Source organism: Triturus cristatus, chromosome 1_1 (assembly GCF_964204655.1).
Source record: "Triturus cristatus chromosome 1_1, aTriCri1.1, whole genome shotgun sequence".
NCBI lineage: Eukaryota > Metazoa > Chordata > Amphibia > Caudata > Salamandridae > Triturus > Triturus cristatus.
The window spans coordinates 954,303,208-954,324,838 of NC_140579.1; the positions used below are offsets into that span (position 1 = coordinate 954,303,208).

Genomic DNA, 21,631 nt, shown 5'->3' on the forward strand with positions numbered 1-21,631 from the left:
CTGCTCCCGGTCCTCCCGAACGGTTCCTATGAAGTAACAGCCACACTAGTGGCAGAAGTGGGCAATGTACCTCCAAAGAAAATATTTGCCCATCTTTTCTTATTTATTTTTTACAAATTAAGCACTGCTGTTCACACTTTCTCCCCTCTCTCCAATGACAGATCTAGAAGAAAGTAAATAACCCGCAGCCTATATTCTTAGCAGGGCTTGGATGTGAAGCTGGTTGCTGGCAGTAGCCCAATTAACCACTGCCCCAATACACTCCAATCTCAGTGACCCAAGTTTTAACCTCATGTCAATAGCAGATCTCCTTCCAATATTGGGACTGGGGCCTGCCCTTTTAATGCAGCTTCTGGACAACAGACTTCCCTGGTTGTAAGATGCCTGCTTGGGAACGACACAGGACCGAGAGCCTTAATGTAATTTACCAGCTTGCTCCAAATACCTGCAGCTCTGTAGAGCCCTATTTAAGGAAAATAATAAAATGGCTATGCTTTGTGGTAGATTGAAAGGGTTAATAGAAAGTATAAGTATAACTTGAAAAGAATGTTCTATAATGCTGCCTCCACTGTTGTATGATAGAGTGCACAACGCAAGCACTAGAGTCTAGCACATAAACGGCGCCACAGAGAAAGAAAACAGACTACTTACAGAGACCTAGATTAACACTGCTGCGGCTACACAGGAAGACAGAACCGCAAGTAGCTAGAAGAGTTGGCAGTTCTGGCAGGTGCAGGGACCAAAGTACAATGCAAAATAGAAAAAAAGAAAATGATTAGCTCAACATTGGAAAATGCATCAAAATTAAATGGACAAGGAACTCCTAACTACTACTAACACTCAAGGGAAGGCAGGAGGGAATGTAAACAGGCCATGAAATTAGAGCAGACATTACAGGTACAGCCAGGAACAGCTAAGGCCTAAACATAGCTGAATAATGCTAGCAAAGCAGATAACATCCTCTTCATTGCAGAAATATGCAACACAATTCCTACTCTTTCAAAACACTTGACCCTTTTCAGCAACAGGCCAGTGAGTGTGGTTAATTAACAATTTGAAATAATATGTAGGGTTTGTTTTTAGAATTGTTCCAATCAAAAGAAGGCTGTTTAGGATCTTAAGATGGCCTCACTGTGGCGTGCTTGGGGTGCCCCTAGGATAACTAGACGAGATATGTCTTTAGCTAGTCATTCTAGTCTTTTATCATAATCTGAGTTGTCCAACAGACAATATTACAGGATCTGGGAACTAATGGTTATCAGGAATTGCAGTGCAATAGGGTTATCGTCGTCTATATATGCGACATTTTCTTATAATGCCAGCCACATCAATTCCCAAGTTTTCCTCTAAAACATAAAAGTTATCACAACGTTTTACATGATAGGAGGTTTATTCCGAAATAGCTCTATTCACTAACAAATGTTTGAAAGCCAGAAATCTGTGCACGCATGTAACTACTCCTCTGCATTTATATATAGTAAACTTAAAGCATTTTACTTCATATTTGAATCTACTTTGTCTACACATAAACAATAATGTGCTTATATTGGATGAGTGACTAGATGTATATAGCAGATTTTAAGGAAAGACAAAATATTCTGTAATTGCTTCAACGCCTCGTCAGGGCTAGAAAGTGCTTTATAAATACATTTTCATTTCAATTCAAGTGAGCTGCTGAGGATGTGATGCATATGTTGAGGAGTTCTAAAATATTAGCATTTACAGGATAAACAGATCATATACACCCATTAAAAAAAGAAATAATAAATATTGCTGCACGTTCCTCCTCATTCTACCATATCTATCTCAATAACAAAATTCCTTCATCAATTCACAAAATCCACATTAGCTTCCTCCAATTCATTTTTAGATCTGGGCTGCAGACAGCTTCATCTGCCATGTGCAAGATCTACTGCCAACACTATAATACATTTAGTTCGAGTGGGCTTCGACTCAGCCCCTTGTATATGATTTGATGGCTATGTGGACCGTTTCATTTTCCTGACCCTGATTTCATGACTTTTCTCCCCATTCTTGTGTTTGTCCCGCCCAGAAGCATTTCAGTCTCACAGTATTCTGATTAAATGATTTGTATCCTTCCACAATATATTTGAGGACTCTTTTTTCGATTTGTTTTAAGCACTCAATGGAAGTGCATGTTTCCTAGCTCTCTCGCACTTTTTAGTGTTACTTCCCCATTCCACCACATGCTTTGTTTTCACTCCTATCTCATGCTCACTACCCCACCCCAAAACCCATTCTGGTCCCTGTGTTTTCAATTTAAAAAAAAATGAATGACAACCCAGCGGCTGTCAGGTACTGCAAGGCTATGTGCCTCCTGTTTTTGCACTTTGCTCTATTTTTTTTAATCATTTTAATTTATCATTTTAACACTGGCGTACGCAATGCTAGAACAGTAAATCAATATTGCCAAGGCACACCTTGATGCTTGCACACGCATCACGATGCATGTGTGTGTGTTTACTCGTCAGGACACGTGGTGGGCATCTTGGAATCCAAGTTTACCAGCCATGCATTTGAGGGGAGCTTTCTCTGCACGAATGATTAATAATACTATGACTGAGATAACAGCACACCTCTTTGACTGCCTTCCAGTCTTGTGATCCCTCCTGCAACCACTGCAAAGGTTGTAAAACGCCGCTGAAGTATTATTGTGGGATTGATGCTGGTTTCTCATCACTGAACAGTATTTGCAAGACACCATAATCAATAATAACCAAAGGCTGATGAATGACAACAAATTTGATCTTAGTCAACTGCTTGATTTATTGGGCACAGACGTTAATTCTTCTATTTGAGGAGCACCTCAATGCCTTGTCACATGACTAACAGTAAAGCCAGCAGCACACTTCAATTAATTTTCATTAGTGCACTCAGGAACTGGAATACTATCTCCATACCAATCAAAGGTGCCAAAACCTTGCTCCACAAAGGTGCCAAAACCTTGCTCCATTCCAGGAAAGAGATGAAGATGGACCTCTTTAAAGAACACCACATCAGGATGCAGTCACAGTCACAAACCAGCTGCCTCTCAAATCATTTGTTGACTGCATACTTGTCTTTGACTTTGCACAGCACCCAACTGTCTTTGGGGGGGTTTATGCTATACATACATATATATGTACAGACATGCATACTTAGCTACAGTACTTAAAGAGGCTTATATTAAGGTTGTTTAGGCTCACTTCAATACACAATGAGTGTTCACGCACAACACAATCAATGTTAGCAGCTTAATGAAAGACAGATCTGGCCAATTTATCCTACAATATAAATGCTATCTTTTTTAACCACTTCATATAGTTCTCTGGAGGTGTGCATGATTGCTATGACATTGGCAACATGTCTTAGGGTCACCGAAATATATTGGTCAGAATTTGTTCCATCTCCTATTAAGAGAGATTAGCCTAACTGCAAATAAAGTCAAAATAACCCATCCGGCTGTCAACAGATCAGTTATCAAGTATGCGCTGTACTTTCCTTGGAGGAGGAACCTCAAAGCGCAGCTACCTACTCTCTATGCTTGGAGCAATAGATTAAGCTATAACACTGCATTGCAAAGTCTATTTTCTTACCCTCCCTACCCTATTCACTAAATCTAATCTAACAATTTATGAGGCAGTCCATTTTCCTAAATTCTCCCTAGCGTATTCTCTAAGTCGGCTCTGTCTCAAATACCATTTAAGAGAGTCTTTGCCTTCTCCAGTATCCTCTCCATAATCCTGTTATTGCTTCATGAAAGCTTTACGAACTACACCTCTGTAAACCTTTTTTCTCTTGCTAGAACCTGTAGATTTACTGTGCATATAATGCTTCATATATCAGCAGTTAAGAACGAAAAAACAAAGCCCTTTTTTGTAATTCTTGAGTCTGATGGAATCAAAGATTTTAATAAGATCAAAACAAATCAATATACTTTTATTTGGTGATGCACAAATTATAAATATTCACTGAAACCCGATTCCTACACATTATCATTTGTATACTATAAAGTTTTCACAAAACAAATGAGAGGGGCCCCTTAACCACCAAAGGAGTAGGGAACCAAATAGACCGCAGTCAAGAACAGATCCCCTTTCGGTATAATTTATACAACAGAGCCAGACCACTCTTCACATACAAAATATCACCAGAACATAACACAATTTAAGGCCAAATGTATGCACAGTCTAAAAATATTTTATTTAAAAATCTTCAAATATTCATGAGCAAAAAATCATTATGCATCATTAAAAAAGAGATAAAAACATACACATAATTCAATCTACACAATTGATCATAGGGAGAAACTGCAAGAAAAGATACTTTCTAATCATCAAAAGGCACATACACTAGATCCAGATCATCTGTGAGACATAAACAGTCTTATACATTAGATTTTTAGCAGCTTCACAAATGTCACCACAATCTACAGTGTGCCTTTATATAGTATGCGTCGACATGTTTCGGTGGATGTCTTGTGTTTCAAAAACCACCTTCCTCAGGACAAGATATAATCACTATCACGTGGGTTTATGAATCTGTCATGATATCAGGATACACATCTAGTTTCCACTGCAGTGCACATTACTTGCAGGCCCAAATACGAGGATTAGCTAATCTCTGCATGGGGCATCCCTTTCGGATATGGGAATAAATCTTTAAATTATAAAGGGAATCCCAGTACTGATGATCCAGTAAAGAGATGCCGTTCCCTGCCGCTTCTAATTGTATTGCGCTTGCTTCGTCTGGCGTGATCGTTAATTTAATACCCAGTGCTTCTTTTAAAAACGATATCTTCGGGAGGAGCCTAGCGCGCAACCAAGATGGCCGCGTAGGTGCGAAGCTCCCGAGGACCTCCGCGACCTCCTGAATTAATCCTGATTATATCCTGTCTTTGACGAGGGGACTGTGTCTGTGTACCCGAGCTGAGGCGGCACCCGTTTTCCGTTTTCGAATCGGACCCCGGACACTGGTGGGAGCACCGATCGAAGATTGCGGCCCTCTCCGCGCCGGCCCCCCGGATTGGAGTTGTGGGGCGATCCGGGGACAAAGCGAACAACAACGGCGGGCAGGGCTGGGCGACTCGCGTACCCCGCGCTTTCACTTTCGCTCTTGCGCCCTCCTTGCCCTCAAGCGAGGTAGGGTTGCGGAGCGGGGTGCGGTGGTGTGGCCTTGCCCCTGTGCCCAGCTGACCCGCCGGCTGTGAGTTGTCCTGCGGTGCAGTGGTCAACCCCCCCCCGGAACCCGTGAACTGGTTTATCGGCCCTTTCGAGGAGATTGGCACGACTTTGGGAGTGCGACATGTCCACAAAGCAAGATGGCGACCGGGCCAAGGTGAAATCGACCCGCCGCGGCCCGGCACATCAGTCAAACAGTATGGACCGCTACACCCTCCAGAAGGGATCCCCAGAGGCACAGCGTACATCCCCCGCGGGCCCGGCTGAGGCGTCTGCTCAGCCCGCGGATCTGACCCTCCGGGACGTCATGGGCGCCATTGCCGAAATAAAGGCCTCGGTGGACCAGCGCTTTGATACTCTGGCGCAGAAGATAGACTCGGCCCTGGTGGAGGTGGGCCTGGTGAGAGCCGACTTGTCTAAAACAAATGACCGGGTCGATTCCCTGGCCCACACCACCTTAAGTCTCACTACAGACGTGGCGGCCCTTCGAAAGGAGGTGCACCGGCTTGGCCAGGCGAGCGCCATGATGGACCGTCGATTGGAGGACGCCGAGGGTCGGGCCCGGAGGAACAACGTTCGTATTGTCGGGGTGCCGGAGGGACGGGAGGAGGAGGCGGCAGATTTGTTTGTGGAAGACCTGATCCTCACCCATCTCCAGCCCCGGGGGCTGAGTAAACTTTTTGCGGTGGAACGTGCTCACAGGGTCCCCGGAGGAAGACCTAAGGTCGGAGCTCCGCCGCGGCCTCTCATTGCCCGGATTTTTAACTTTCGGGACAGAGACGCTATCTTGCAGACTTCCAGGCTACAGGGACCGGTCAAGCTTGATAATATGGACGTGAATTTCTACCCTGACTTTACTCCGACGGTCCAAAAGCAGAGACTGAGTTTTCTCGGAGTTAAACGTCGCCTACGGGACATGAACCTTAAGTACTCAATGCTTTTTCCAGCTAAGCTGAGGGTGGAGGTGGATGGTCGCACGCATTTTTTTGACCGTCCCGAGGCGGCTGGGGACTGGTTGGATACTCTGCCTGGGGATCGGGGCCGGGGGGGTGGGGGGGGTGCGGTTGGCGGGGAGGGCGCACCGGATCAGAACTGAGGGGTGAATAGTAGGCCTTGCTCTGGACAACATTTGGGTTACCATTCACTGATCGTGTATGTTCCCCTCCTATGGAGGTCGTACGGGGTCCGTTGGGGGCTTTCCCTCCTCCTCTGGGGGACTAGTTAGTTTTTCATCTATGGGGCGACAGGCACACTGCACTTTGGGGGGGCTGTCTGGGCTCATGCAGGGGTGCAGGGAGGGGGGAGTTCTGTTGGGATGGGTGGGTGGGGGTGGAGTGTTGTTTGTTTGCACCGCAAGGCGAACCCTTTACTGTATTGTCGTTTTTGAGATGCTCTTTGGGGGACGATTGATGGCTTTCATGTATGATGGGGGGTAGGGACCTGACTGTGTTATCATGGAACGTTAATGGACTGGGGGATAGGATTAAGCGTGGTGTGGTCCTGCAGTATCTGAAACGAATTTCACCAGATGTGATCTTCCTGCAGGAGACACACCTTATAGGTAATTCCTTTCATGCCATGAATCGGAGAGGCTATCGCTTGGTGGCCCATTCGGGCTTCACCTCGGGCTCGCGGGGGGTGGGCATCATGATTAAGAACTCGCTCCCATTGGAGATTGATGAGGTGCGCCATGATGAGAGGGGACGTTACACTGGCTTGGTGGGTAGAATGGAGGGCAGAGTGGTCGTTTTTGTATCAGTGTACGTTCCGCCGGGGTTGCAATCTACCACGTTTGCGGACCTGGGGCGCCTCCTCCTTGACCTCCCGGATGGGCTTCTGGTAGTTGGGGGGGACTTTAATGCGGTGGCTTCAGGGTCTATGGATCGTCATCCCCCCAGGGACCTCCCCCGGGCACAGGCGTGGCTGTCCGGCCTCTTAGATACACTAGGATTGGTGGATTGCTGGCGACTAAAGCATCCCGCTCAGCTGCAATACACCTTCCACTCGGGTGCCCATGGTAGCCTCTCGCGGCTTGATTATATCCTTGTTCCTGCGGCCTATGCTGGGAGGGTGGGAGAGGTGCGCCATTTGGCGCGGGGTATTTCAGATCACTCCCCACTACTGCTGCATCTGGATGTCTTCCCGAGGGGGGAGGGCAGGGTGGCCCCAATTAATGCCTGGTACCTGCGCGACCCCACTATTCGAGCCGAATTGATCAAATCCTTGCAGCGGTACTTTGAGGAGAATGTGGGGTCTGTCCCTTCTGCCATCTCCCTTTGGGAGGCTTTTAAGGTAGTTCTTAGGGGGGAGGCCCTCTCCTTTATCTCCCATGCCCGGAGGCGCGAGCGGGAGGAGGTAACCCGGGTGGAGGCCGAAATTACTGAACTAGAGGGTGCCCTGGGGAGCGGGGTGACGGATGCCACATTGCATGTTTTACACCTCAAGCAGGCGGCCTATAGGGCCCTCGTCACGGAGGCGGCCAGGGGCCTCAGTAGAGAGCAACAGGGGCGACTGTATGATGTGGGTGATAAGGCTGGTAAATTGATAGCGTGGTTGGATAAAAAGGAGAGAGCGAGTCGTGTGGTTCCGTTGATCGAGAGGATGGATGGTGTATGTGTCACCGAGCCGGACGCCATTGTCTCCTGCTTCGCGGATTATTTCCGCGAGGTATATTCCCCGGTTTCTCCCTGCTCGGAGGAGGATTCCCATGCCCTGCTTCGGGACATCACGCTGCCCTCCCTTTCGGTGGAGGACAGGGATTCGCTGGACGCTCCTCCCACCTCGGACGAAATTGCCCTTGCTATCCGCTCGGTCGCATCTGGCAAGGCCATGGGCCCCAATGGCATTCCTATCGAGCTGTACAAGCTGCGACCGGATGTGCTGGCGCCCCACCTGCGCGCGATGTTCCTGGCGGCCTGCTCGCGGGGTTCCCTTCCGCCGGACCAGCGTCTGGCCACGATCGTGGTGATCCACAAGGAGGGGAGACCCCGTGAGCGGGTCACATCCTATAGGCCCATCTCGCTCTTGAATGCGGAGCCCAAAATCCTCGCCAAGGTGCTGGCCAACCGGCTGGTCGGCGTGGTGGGCGACTTGGTCCACCAAGACCAGTCCGGCTTCATACCCCATCGTAACACGGCCCTTAATCTGCGACGCTTGCACGGGGTGCTCGCGCGTGTCCCGTTCGTGCGGGAACCGGCCATCTTGGCGTCCTTGGATGCCACCATGGCGTTTGATACGCTTGAGTGGCCATACATTTGGGCGATGCTGGCGAAGTTTGGCTTCGGACCGGGCTTCATCAGCTGGGTCAAATTGTTGTATTCCGGCCCATTGGCGCAGGTGGTGGTGAATGGACGAGTTTCGGCCCCATTCGCACTGGGACGGGGTACGCGACAGGGCTGCCCCCTGTCGCCTCTCCTGTTTGCACTGGCCCTGGAGCCCCTGGCGGAGTGGCTGCGGTGGCACCCTTCCATCCGTGGTCTCCGTTGGACCCCCGAGCATGAGGACCGTGTGTCCCTCTACGCTGATGATATCCTTCTATATCTCGCCTCCCCGCGTAAATCACTGATCGTCCTAGTTGATGTTTTGCGCTCATTCGGTCGCAACTCAGGCCTCGTCATCAACTGGGCGAAATCCTGTGTATATGTGCTTGCCGGGGAGGCTCCGGTCCTACCACGGGACTGTCCGATCCAGATCGCCTCCCAGGGGTTTCGGTACCTGGGTATATATATTACTCTGGACCCGGAGGCCCGCTACGAGCGGAATTTGCTGCCCCCCCTCCAGCGCTTGAAAGAGGACGTGGTGCGTTGGCGGCGTCTGCCGCTTTCGCCGCTTGGCCGAGCGGCCTTGTTTAAAATGATGTCGTTGCCGCGCTTTCTGTACGCTCTCCAGAACACTATGGATTTGGTTCCGGCGCGCTACTTCCGAGAGGTGGAGAGTTTGCAGCGTCGCCTGTTCTGGGACGGGAGGCCACGTATCGCCTTGGCTAAATTGACGCTCCCGTGGTACGATGGGGGGGTTGCCCTCCCGGATATTAAACGGTATTACTGGGCCTCCCAGCTAGCTGCGATTAATCATGGCCTTTACGGGCCCGCCCTGAACCCGGCATTTGAAATGGACAAGATGCTCCTGCCCGGTGGCGACTACAATCGGGCGCTTTACTCTGGCGCGCCGGACCCTCGCCTGACGGGACCGACGCATGTCATGGTGCGTGTATGGCACGCGGCTAACGCAGCTATGGGGTGGAAGGACCGTTTGACCCGGGCGTCACCGCTCTATGCATCGGCGAGGTTGGGCTCCTTGTGGACCTCGAAGGGCTTCGAGAAATGGGACACGATCGGCATCAGCACAGTGGGAGATCTCTGGACGAGGGGGGGATTCAAAACTTTCGAGATGCTGCAGACGGAGTTTCAGTTGCAAGGCAGTGAGTACTTCCGGTACTTACAAGTCCACAACGCGCTGGGCTCCGTCTTCCCGGATGTCGCGTCCATTCCGGAGTCTTCCCCCCTGGAGGACAGAGTGCTGGATGGCCATGTCCCAGACAGCACAATCTCCCTTATATACAAAAAACTGATTAACGACCGATCGGGCCTGCTGACTGGCCTCCGCGAGGCCTGGGTTGCCGATGGGCTGGAGTTGGACGACGAGGACTGGATGTCCGCAGTGGCTTCTCCGAAGGAGGTGGCCATCCCGGCTCGCCTTCGCTTCGTCCAGCTTAAGATCCTCCACCGGGTCTATGTGACGGGGCCAAGGCTTCTACGTATGGGCTTAGCTGAGGATGGACTGTGTAAGCGTGGCTGTGGTGCTTTGGCAACTTTCTTGCATATTCTGTGGGAATGCCCAAAGGTGGAGCGATTCTGGCGTGGTGTGCATGAGGTCCTGCGAGTGGTTACGCGTGTCGTGCTGTTGCCTGAAGCGAGGAGATGCTTGCTGAATGTGTGGGAGCCAACTGACTACTCGGTTCCGCAGACGCGGTGGGTGACTCTGGGATACATGATCGCTAAGCGTGACATTGCTCAATTGTGGGGATCCCAGAGGCCTCCGGCGGTGTCGGCCTGGAAAGAACACATGGATTGGTGTATGTTTCGTGAAAAGGTGGTGTATGTTGCGAGGGGTAAGCCTGGGGCGTGGGTGAAAATCTGGGGCCCCTGGAACGCCTATCGCGGGGGTATTTGCGAGCCGCCGCTGCTGCCGGCTGCTTCACCAGCTCCGTCCCCCTAGCCGACCCCCTCCCCCGGCCATGGGCACGTGGTTCCCCAGTCCCTGATCTGTTCTCATTCCCCTCTTCAGAGTTTGGCGATTGGTTGGGGTTCCCCACTTAAGGAGCGCGTGCTGTCACTTGGGATTGCGGGTTGCCTTGCGGGTGTGGTTGTTTTTGTGTTGTTGTGTTTTGACAAAAGGAAACCGTATTGTTGGTTTGGAGTTATGTGGCCTGCACTACTGATATCTCCTGATTTACCCTTTTTGCACCGCCAAGAGATTTTTCTGTATGTATGTCATATGCTACTGCTACTCTAGCGGCCGGCCAGACGGTTGTAGGCCCATACTTGTAACTATTTGAGATTGTAATAAACGGTTTCAAAAAAAAAAAAAAAAACGATATCTTCTTAGTTTCTTAAAGACAATCCTCTTCGCGGATTCACGGAATTTAAACAATTCTGGACAATCGTGGTATTTCTTATTAGCCACAATCCAGCCAAAAACCGGGGACGAAAACCTCCGGGGCCTCAGGAGACTTTATCGGTCCTGGAGGTTTTCTTCCCAGGTTTTCTTCCCAAGGAGCTATAGCCAAGTTAATGGCACCTTAGCGCAGCCAAAGTTGCGATAACTCCATCGCACCATTCACAAGCCGGTGCAAACTGCCGATACCATCAGTTTACCTGTGATAGCAACCTCCAAAAATATCGCCATGGATGACCCCGGCAACTATCGCTAATGAGATGCAGAGTAGGCGTTTCCGCGCAATAAGCAGCGACAAAACCACACTTCAACATTCTCAACGACCAGCCCCGTCGGCGATAAGATCACAAAACTTGCAATAAGGCGCGACAGCAGCAGGAGACTAACACCTGCTCTGACCTGGTGCAAAGTCGGACGACAACTGGCAACAGAAAAGGGAGCCCAGACCACAGCCACACCTGAAGACCAAAAGATGCCATGGAGCCACTGATAATGCAGCTCGGAGCCCCAACAGGGAAACAACATCCCCCACCACCACACCCAGGACAGCCATTCCCCTGACCTCCAGAGCCACACCCCGGCCAACCCCCCACCTCCCCGGACCAAGAGAATGCACATCAACATCACGAAACAATGCACAAAACCAATCGCCTGATGCGCAGAAACACAACCACTAACAGCCATGTGAGTACATAAAAAGCAGATTCAATCCTTCACCATTGAAAGTCCAAACAAAACACCACAATCAAATATCGCAACAAACAACTATTTGGTAGAGTCATGACAGGTCATCCCTGTACAATCTGCAAGTGACAGCCTGTAAAACAATATCTCAGATAAGAAGGTGTGTCAGGCACTCATCAAAGGACAGAGAAAGAAAGAGAAAGAGAGAGAGAGAGACTAAACAAGGAGCGCAAGGACAATTGTGCCCTTGGCACATACATGCCAACTGTTGCGTGTGTCCCGCAATTGGTTCACCCAAAATCTGAGGCCTGGCAACACATCCAGCTCGAAGGCTACATCACATTTCGGAAACGCAAGCAGAAGTCAGACGAAAATTAGCCATGAAAGCTCTTCTGTCTCAAAACACAAGGCGGAAGGCCATCCGAACATCTGACCTTGGTCTCCAATGCGCACGGCATCCCCTGAGTGAGATACCATACCAGACTCTGTCGACTCCCTCCCCATGAACTGCGCTAATGAAAGAGCGATTTGTCCATACCCCACACACACTTGTCCCTGCTCGAGCTACACCTCAATGGCATGCCCCCAACACATCGGCACAAGAGACAACACCTACGTCAAAACATTGAACATACATACGACTCCGACTCATTACTCCGAGCTGTGGCATATCGTCCAAAGAACTGTCGCCGGTCTGAGGAGTGCCGGTGGTACGAGACCAACAAACGCAATGGCAGGCAATCCCGGGCACATGCACAACCCCTGTCATGTGGAACTGTACTGTGCATGAATGCTGCACCTGTTGGGAGCTCTGCCAATGGCAGTTCTGCAAATGAGTTACCATCTGAGTTTCCGGCTTGCATACATCACATGCGTCCAGCCATGGTTCCACTGTCGATCATGCACATTTGAGTGGCCCATGGAGGTCTGCCTATCCAACACAATGGTAGCTGAACTGGATTATGACTTGTGTGTGCACCCCCATGTTGGCCCACGAACAGGAGTGCAACCGGGATACCCGGGCATGGGATGCCTTGATATGTGGTGCCTGTGCAATGCAGTGGATGTGAGATTGCACAAGTCATCGTGTGCAGTGACCACATCCAGGCGCTCCCCTATTGGGCTGTGCTGCAGATTGGTGAAAATGCGTGGTCGGAGCACATCTGTCCAGACCAGTTAATGGATTGGCTCTCCCTCGTGTTCCTTGAATCTGAGAACGATGTATTTCTGGAACTGATTGCCTACGAAGCAGCGCTCGCATTCATGGACGAGTAACTACCTTCCTGCATACACAACTGATTGACACCCAGAGCACATGTCCCAACACCGTGTTGCATTGTGGAGGATTGGTCCCATAAGCCAGTACAACAGTGGACTATTCTGCATTTGCACAGACTCAGAATGCATATGCGTGCACCTACACGTGTTGCGACACACCTGTGCAAGGTTCTGCAGCCCCATGGGCGGAGTTGCACAGCGTCGTTTCACATGACTCGACCAGCAAGGCAAGGTGGGCTGAGACCGTTGCCAACCGTAAGGATATGTGTACATGTTTGCCACCCCATTCCATGCACCTCGACACGTTCCCATTCTGCCTGTAAGTGTATTCAGCATTTGTCTGCCTGTTGGGGCCCATCATTTGCCCATACTGACACGCACATGCTAATAAAGCCTACGCAACTTCACCAGTGTAAAACTGTGATGAGTGTTGACTATTTTGACAAATTGTGTGTATCAATGAGCATTGTCCGTACACAGGGAGGGACAGACTGCCTGTGGTACATAGGTGGTGAATCCCTATTGGCAGCTCCACCTCTGTGAGCCACACATTGTGTTTGGGATACTTGCTGGTAGACCTGTGCCCTTACGTGTCTTCAGCAATGTGAGTATGGTGTCAAACTACGTGCCTTGTGGTTCTATATGATCCATTGAAGCAGACCGTGTACACACTGATGTGTGTGAGTACGTCATGCAAAGAGGAGTTCCATAGCCACATGCGATGGTGGACACTACTTCAGGCGGGCTATCGATTCTGACATTGACACACACAGCCCTATGTGATACATGGACGTGGGGCTACATTGGGGGATGCAAGATTGTTGTGCATGTGCAATGAGGCCACAGCTAGTTCACACCTTCACAGTAATCCAATTGGCCATGTGGGTCAGGATAAAACTTGCGCATAGCTGACATTTACCAGGGTGTACCTCTTAGTGCAATCAACGTCCCTACATTCATCCATAATTGTACACGTGGGTGAACATAAACATGACACATCTGTGGAATGTTTTATTCACATTCTGGGGAGTCTCCGAGATGGAGGGGTACATGTCCAGTTCAAGCCAACATTAAGTGGTTGCCCAGTGGTGGGCCAACCAGAGTCCTTGGGGGAATGCGAAGTTGATCTGAAGAGGAAGAGTACAGTCCTCAGCCGGATTGCTGTGTCTGTGGTACAAGGGCAAATATGGCAGTCGATGTCGGGGTCCAGTGGAATGTCGCAGAGTGTTCCGGGGGACAGTTGGACGCGTTGTACCAGGGCATGATGCATGGGGCTGAACCATGCAGGGACTGGCCATGTGGCGGGATGGTGCTACTGCCTCCTTCCTCACACAGTTATTGCACGCCACATCTTACTCCTCTGAGACGTCTTCTGTGTCCAGTGTGTCAGGTGTGTGTGGTGGTGTTATGGCTGCATCATTGTGGGCCACTGACACATCAGGGTGTGAAGGTGGTAGGGCTACATCACTGTGTGCCACTGACACATCAGGGAGCGGAGGTGTAATGGCTGCATCACTGTGTGCCACTGACACATCAGGGGGCGGAGATGTGTGTGTCGAAGTTCCTGCAGCAGTCATCTGGTACAGGCTCTGTGGCAGCAATGGCAAGATGAGGATCTGCAAGGCCTGGTAGATCCCAGCTACATGTCGCTGGTGTTCAGCCGTGGCAGCCCTACTCCCAGCCTGCGTCTGCTCCATGGTCTCCATTGTCCTCCGCATCTGTGCCAACTCTGTGCTGTCATCACTGGAGCTTGTCTGACTAGGCAGTTCATGTATCCGAGTGATGGCCCCAGCGAGGTCAGCCAAGGATTGTCCGCGAGCATGGTGCGGACAGGGGGTGTCCGTTAGGGACTGTACGTAGTCCCTGATGGGACTCAGACACCCACGTATGGCATCGAGATTGGCTGCCACGAGGTCGAAACCCACCCGCAGCTGGTCAGCCAACTCCTCCTGGCACGCTAACACGCGGCGTTGGAATTCAAAGTGTTAGTCGTGTGGGTCCTGTGGGCCAGCCGTGGTGGTGTATGCTTCCAGCTGTGTGGGCTGTGCAGGGGATGGGGTCAGCGCGATGCAGCTGGGCTGCACTGCTCCTGGGGGTGGGATGCTAAGGCTGTCCATGAGCAGTTGGATGGTGTCTGAGCAGAAGTACAGGGTGTCCTCTTCATCATCACTGTAGAGATCTGTGGTCTGCTCTGTAGGAGGTGGTGATCGTCCCTCTGCAATTTAAAGGGTAGATGCAGGTTAACAGTGTGTTGCATGTATGTTGCCCATTGTACATGTTTACATACAGACTGCATGACAATGTACATTGTAACTCTTTTGGAAGAGCTGCCTATTTGATGGGAGACAGTGGACATTTTGACTTCATGGCGGATGTGAGGTTGTACTCGTACATCATCATCTCACTGTGTCATGCAATGCCAGATGTGATTGGCCAGTTTCTACGCACGATCGGCAGCAGTTGTGTCCTCTGTCCTGTGGTGTGTTGCACTTTGTACCACGTTGTCGTCAATGTTGATGTGCTGTGATTGCTATGTGTGTATGCTGCATTGTTGGCGAGTCTGCCATGCAGCTCTGATTTGGCGGCACCTCATCCCTATGAGTCGATCTGCCTTTGATTTGTGGGCTTTTCGGGTGCTCTGATGTTTGTGACTTGGGTCATTTGTGCTGTTGGACATATTTTTGTACTCTTGTGCATTGTTTGTCTGCAGATGTGTTTTTGACGTCATGGGTTGTAGGTGCACGTGGATGTGTCAGAGTGTGACCTGCTCCTTTACGGATGTGGTCCACACTCAGCCACATCAAAGTCATCTCATGCACCATGTCATGTATTGTGACTGCAGCCATGCTATCTGCCATGCAGTGTCAGTTGCATGGTCCATGTGGCTCACAGAGCTGCTGCTTTTCTTGCTTCAGCACGTGCATGGAAAGGTTGTGGCATTGGTGGTATGGAGGGGGGCCCATTTGTGCACATTGTGGAGGGGGCCTACTTGGTGTTTGTATGTGTGCTGCAGTGTGCCAAGGGTATCAGGGACATGTTCCACACTCATTGTGGGTGTTCAGTGTGCTGGGCATGATTGTGCATGTGTGCCATTGTGCCCATCTCCCTCTGTCACCCCAGGCCCTGGTCGTTACTCACCCTGTTGCTGTTGGGTCAGGTCATATCGTGCTGCGTCCAGACCCCCAACACCTTGCACCGTCTCCGCACTGATGACTGTGGCCACCATTTCCTCCAGGTCATCAAGCACCTCCTGTGGCGCAGGAGTCCCACCTCCAGTCACCTTTGCTGCCTTCCTGTTGGCAGCGAGTTTCTCCTTGGTTAGGGTGTGCACTTCATGCCAGTGCCTCTTGACCTCCTCCATTGACCTCCTCGACACTCTGATTGCATTCACATAGGTGACGATGGGCTGCCATATTTGCGTTTGTGTTGCCAATGGCATAGTGGAGATGACGAACAGTTGTTGGTAGTGTTCTGTCACCTCCTTGACAATGATTCGGTCATCCTGCGGATTGAACCCCGTCTTCCTCTTCTCCTTACCCTTCCAGGTGCACAGGGTTCCTGGCTGGTCCTCCGTGGGGTTCGGGTTGTCCTCTGTACTCGGTCCGGGTACATCCATGGTGCTACACAGTTTGGTTGGGTTTTGGTGTGTTTTTTTTTCTTTTAGTCCTTTTATAGTGCATTTTCCCACATGATGCGTGGGATTGGCAGGCCTGTGGCTGCTTTTCCCTGATTTTTTTTATCGCGCTTGGCCTCTTCGCAGCTTTTTTTGCGTTGGTGTTTCGCATTTTTGCGGCATCACGTTGACTTCATCTCAGACATTTGACGCTTTATAGTGGGACTATCGCATGGTGCCGCCGGCTTGGGAATGCCGCGTTATGAAGGTGTTATTTTCCCGCGATGGACTGCGATGTGGTGAGTTGCGATAAGCTACTCTTGAGGTAGTTATCACACATTGTTGAGAATATGCCCCTTAGTGTGAAGCTACAATTTTTCACAATCCCTATGACTTCAGTGATGTAACATTGATGTCAGGATCCCACTCTGAAATTATTTTATCACCACTGGTGCAAAGGTTTGAACTTTATCTGTAAACTCAGTTGTAAAACAAATCCTTGATAGTATTCCCAAGCAAGACTATGGATGAACCATTCAGTATTTTTTACTGCTGTGAGTTTACCTCACAAAACCCTTTAAAGAGAGAATGTGCTCACTGTACGTGATCATACATAATCATCCTACTTGGCATTGACCTTCACTCACAATTGAGCAATATGAATGTGGCCTATTGGCTAGTGCTGCCGACTTTGCATCTGGGGAACCAGGTTCGAACCCCGACATTAACTCTGGGCAAATCAATTACTCTCCATCGCTTAAAATAAATAAGATGAGTTTATGTAATGTAATCTGGTGTTTATGTAAAGCCCTCCAACGCTCTTGGGCAGTGTTTGCACTATATAAAACTGCAGTACATACATGGAGTCCAAAATGCACCACTAGGCCTCGATTTAACACAAAAACTATCATGAGGCCTTACACCATAATCTCCTGCTGAAGTGGTTTTTCACATTTGCTAAAATCAATGGTATCAACACCCGAAGCATTATGATTTTTGTGAGGAGATGCCACAGGCCAGCACCCAACAGTGTTCCAACTCCAATGCAGTTCACCCTCTGCCACTTTTATGGGCATATCAATGTCTTGACCACAGTCCGATAAAGATATATCGAAGAGTGTGGTTAAGGTCATGACATCTACAAATGATTGCTGTTAGAGAGGAAAACAAACAATTGTAAAGAGTAATAACATGCATTTTGAAAGCATGTTTACTACTACATGAAAAAATCACCCGCCCAATGTCTATTAAAGCTAGGTGAGTCGTGAAAGTTGTTGTTCTGAAAAACTAGGTTATGGTTCTAAAAAGATTGGAAAGCACCGTCTTAAAACAAGTGGTGCCCAAAGCGCAAAACTCAAGCAGGAATGTAAAAAAGAACATCAGCTGTTCAAATGTGACCAGACACAGTCTACCATTTATAACTATTACTATAAGGGATGTAAAGGCATGCCACTCAAGCTTTGGTTTGAGGTTTGAGAAGAAATCAACTTTCAGTCCACACGTATAGGTCTCCATTTACGCAACACATGGGCAGAGGCAGCTCCTCTGTTGGAGCGGAGAAGTGTCGCCCCACTTAAATGCCCCAGAGATGAAAAATAAAATGCTAATTAATTACCATTTTATTTTTCATCCGCCCCTCATGAACAGAGCGTCAGGATGGGGCAGGTTCTGCTGAGTGACAGCAGCAGAGAGGAGGTTGGTCTGTCTATGCAATGCTTAAAGTGCTCATGTCTCTTTGGCCGGCCATCTTGCGACGGCCAACCACACATTTGCACTTTAAACATCTCTAAGGTAGCTGTCTTATGACAGCTGGGTTAGAGCAATTGCAGGCCTCCATAGCGCTGTGGAGCTCCATATGAGGCCATTCCCTCCAATAAGGGTGCTGATCTCATGCTGCATGAAAGCAGCACCAGGATTGGTCAAGGTAATTTCCTGGTGGCTGAGCTAGAGTCACGACGAGAACGTCTGCAGCGAGGAGGTCCTGTTGATTTTACTAAGTGTTTTTTAAAATGTTATTTTATTTGTGGGTGTGTGCGTGCCCTCCCCACCCCCTGGAGAAGCAGCCGCTACTGCAGATGGGCATTTCAATGACTGCAATATGATAAAACCAGTTTTGTCTACTCTCAAGTATAGGACAGTGACCACGACTTCTCTAAAAAAAAAAGTAAATCATCTCGGTGCATGGCCAATGGCCTGCCCACTTAGGTGATGGCATTACAGAACATAATGGCAAGTGTTTTTCAAACTATTTATTAACCTAGTTAGCAATTTAGGCATCTCTGTACTACATCCTTCCACTCAAATAAACATGATTTCTTCCATCCTCCTCCATAGTGGAAAATGATCTGGTCTTGCACATCATGATTTAAAAATACAACATTCACCGTTTAAGCATCAATGAGAAAAGCAGGTTTTGCAGTTCTGATTGAATTGTAGGCAAGTGAAGGTTTAATAAATTGCCCAAGAAGTATGGCCTTCTAAAGGAACAGCCAGTACATGGCTTTATTTATTTATTAAATGCCTTCCATAGGGAGGATCAGCTATAAAGTCACACTCTGTATGCTTTGAAATTCAGACGGGGTCCCTCCTGTTTACCATATAATTTCAGACCTACAATCTGTGTATCTTTTCATCTAAGTCAAGGATGTGTGGAATCAAGCTGAAGATGTAAGCTGATGATTGACTCTCAATAGACTTCAGAAACAATCAGACACCAGAGACAGATGCATCTCTTGAAGAAATTAGTACTGGGAAAAAAAACATTTAATAAATAAAAACAATAACAGCATAATAATTTTCTTGAGAGGCCCATAGCAGTAACTCAGTAAATAGTGTCTTAGGCTTTAAGTGCTAGATGTATTAATATATTATTGGTAAGTCTGCACTTCTGTACCACAAGTTTTTCTTTAGGGAAACAATGTGTGAATGCTTTCATTTGACCTATGAGCCAAATATTCCTTTGCTGTTTGACAGCCTCAAGCGTCACTTTTCTGCTTCGAACGCTCACAATCAGATAGAGGGCAAGTTATGGATGTCAATCTTTGAGATGAGAGCAAGGCTCTAAATAGAGGTCATCTGTGTGGAGTAGGGCACGAGAAGCATCCATATGAAGCACTGAGCCCAACTAACATGTCTAAAATTACCCATCAGGCACTGGTGAACTCTCTTCAACATTACATTAGGGTAGAACTTGAATGCAATAACTCTACTAAACTACAACTTAACTCTTCATGTCTGGTGGTAGATACTGGAATTTTGCTTTAAAAATAGTAGACTCTTATAACATGAGACAAATCCCCAAGATAATGCTAAAACAACTACAGTTTGAATTAGACTATCAACATTGTTTTTCAACCAGGAAGCTGAGAAATTTGTAATTTGACAACACAGAGACAAGGGCAATTCAAACTAAGAGCTACTCTTCATGCAGAGGTCGACTGTTTCTAATTCACCTTGGAGACATATGGACTACAAGTGTCATGGAACCAAATAGCCTGACATGAAATAATTTATACAAAGAAGGGAGTTGCCCATTTATTATTCAGAGTTGCAAATAGCTGAAGAATAAAAGGAGACAATATATCAAACCTTTATTTGCTTGCAATTAACTCAGAAATGCGAAAGTTGCTTTCAAATTTCTCTTAGATGCAAAACCAGTCAATGTTTTCTTAAAGTCATTTAATCTTAGTTAAATGTATTACATTGTTTGAAGTTTTCATCACCATTTCAATGGAAACAGGAGTGCTTTATTTCAGATAAGATACTTGCACATCCTGTTATGTTTCAAGTCAATATTGTCATCATACGGTTGCCTGGAGTCTGGTGGAGGCTCTAGAAACAGGTCAAATAGCAACAGTGAAAGTGGGAAGCTGTGTTATCTACCCTTGCCGTCTTAAAATATTGGTCATACATTCCATTTGCATCCACATTTAATATAATAGTTGGATAATTATGTTGCTCACTGAATCTATGGAAAGACAAATATTGAGAAGAATTCAAAAAGTATGTTCAAATGCCTTTGTAGTGTACACTGCAATCAAAAGTTGAGGGTTCACACAATGCTTACTTTTGTTCTTTTATACTACCACTGGATGTAATCATTCTTTGTAAATATGGGTTAAATCACCCTAACCGAACTACGTCTGTAGCAGCCAGCTGAATTAAAGTTTTCCTCTGAACCAGATCCCATGTCCATGGCAGGAACCACGTTAGAGAAAACAAACATGACAGGAGAACCTGTAAGAGTAGATCTTTCATCACCTACACCATTTGAGAAGACAGTTTCCCATAGCAGGGGGCCCGTAATTGGCAACCACGTTCCTAGTGCCCCCTGCACTGGGAGTCTTAGTAAATGGGGTATGTAATGGTGATAAGGACGGCGATGACTATGCTATGCTATGTATGGTATGGTATGCTATGCTATTGTATGCTATGGTATGTTATGTAATAATATGTCGATTTGTATAGTGCACTAACAAACTGAGAGGCTATCTAGGCGCTTGAGCAGATATGTGGGTGTGTGGTGCTCATATGAAGAGCCAGGTCTTCTGCTTCTTGCAGAACTCGAGAAGAGAGGAGGAGGCTCAGATGTGTTGAGGGAGGTTGTTCCATGTCTTAGGTGCAATGTAGGAAAATGAGAGTGAGGCAGAGCATAGGAGTCTGGTGGGTTGGTGAAAGTGTATGCAACTGTTTGGGTATTCTGGTCCTGTGTTGTGTAGGTCTTTGTATGTATGTAATCACTGGGGAATGAATTACTTGTCCTGTTTATAACCAGGGTCTTGGGTTCTCAACATCTTAAAAAACCCTCATTCACGAGTAGACCGTAAGTGCGGTATATCTTGTTTTTTGTTGTTGTTATTTTTAAATTTTTGTTTGTTGAGAATATAAAAGAACATACACAATATATGCAGGAATCCTCAATGAGCCTTACATAAAGCGAACAAATAGAACAATCCCACAGGGCCGTGGGTGCGGAAAAAACAGTACTGCATCTTGTGGTATTGCTGCAACAAACAGAGTATCATGCATTGGATTAAGTACATTAAACAGTTAAGGCGTATATGTGGCTCGGGTCTCATCGGTTGATACAGACCGCAAGTATTGTAAGAACGGTTCCCAGATGTCCGTAGGTCTAGATGAGAATGGAAGTTCCTCCGCATATAGAACCAACCTGTCTCTGCAACTCGCCAGGTCATGGAGC

The 21,631-nt window shown here is 48.1% G+C and overlaps 1 protein-coding gene across 2 annotated transcripts in view; it reads right to left on the reverse strand.

Annotated features, from left to right (window-relative positions):
• The window catches only part of LOC146871367 (transmembrane protein 98), a 1,189,076-nt gene that overhangs the window by 404,368 nt on the left and 763,077 nt on the right, over nucleotides 1-21,631 (reverse strand). The window contains exon 2 of one of the 2 annotated variants that reach the window (XM_085650844.1): nucleotides 652-723. The exons of the other annotated variant lie outside the window; for it this stretch is intronic. The gene's annotated coding sequence lies outside the window, so the exon portion shown is untranslated. The remainder of the gene's footprint in view (nucleotides 1-651; nucleotides 724-21,631) is intronic. 2 annotated transcript variants of the gene reach the window in all.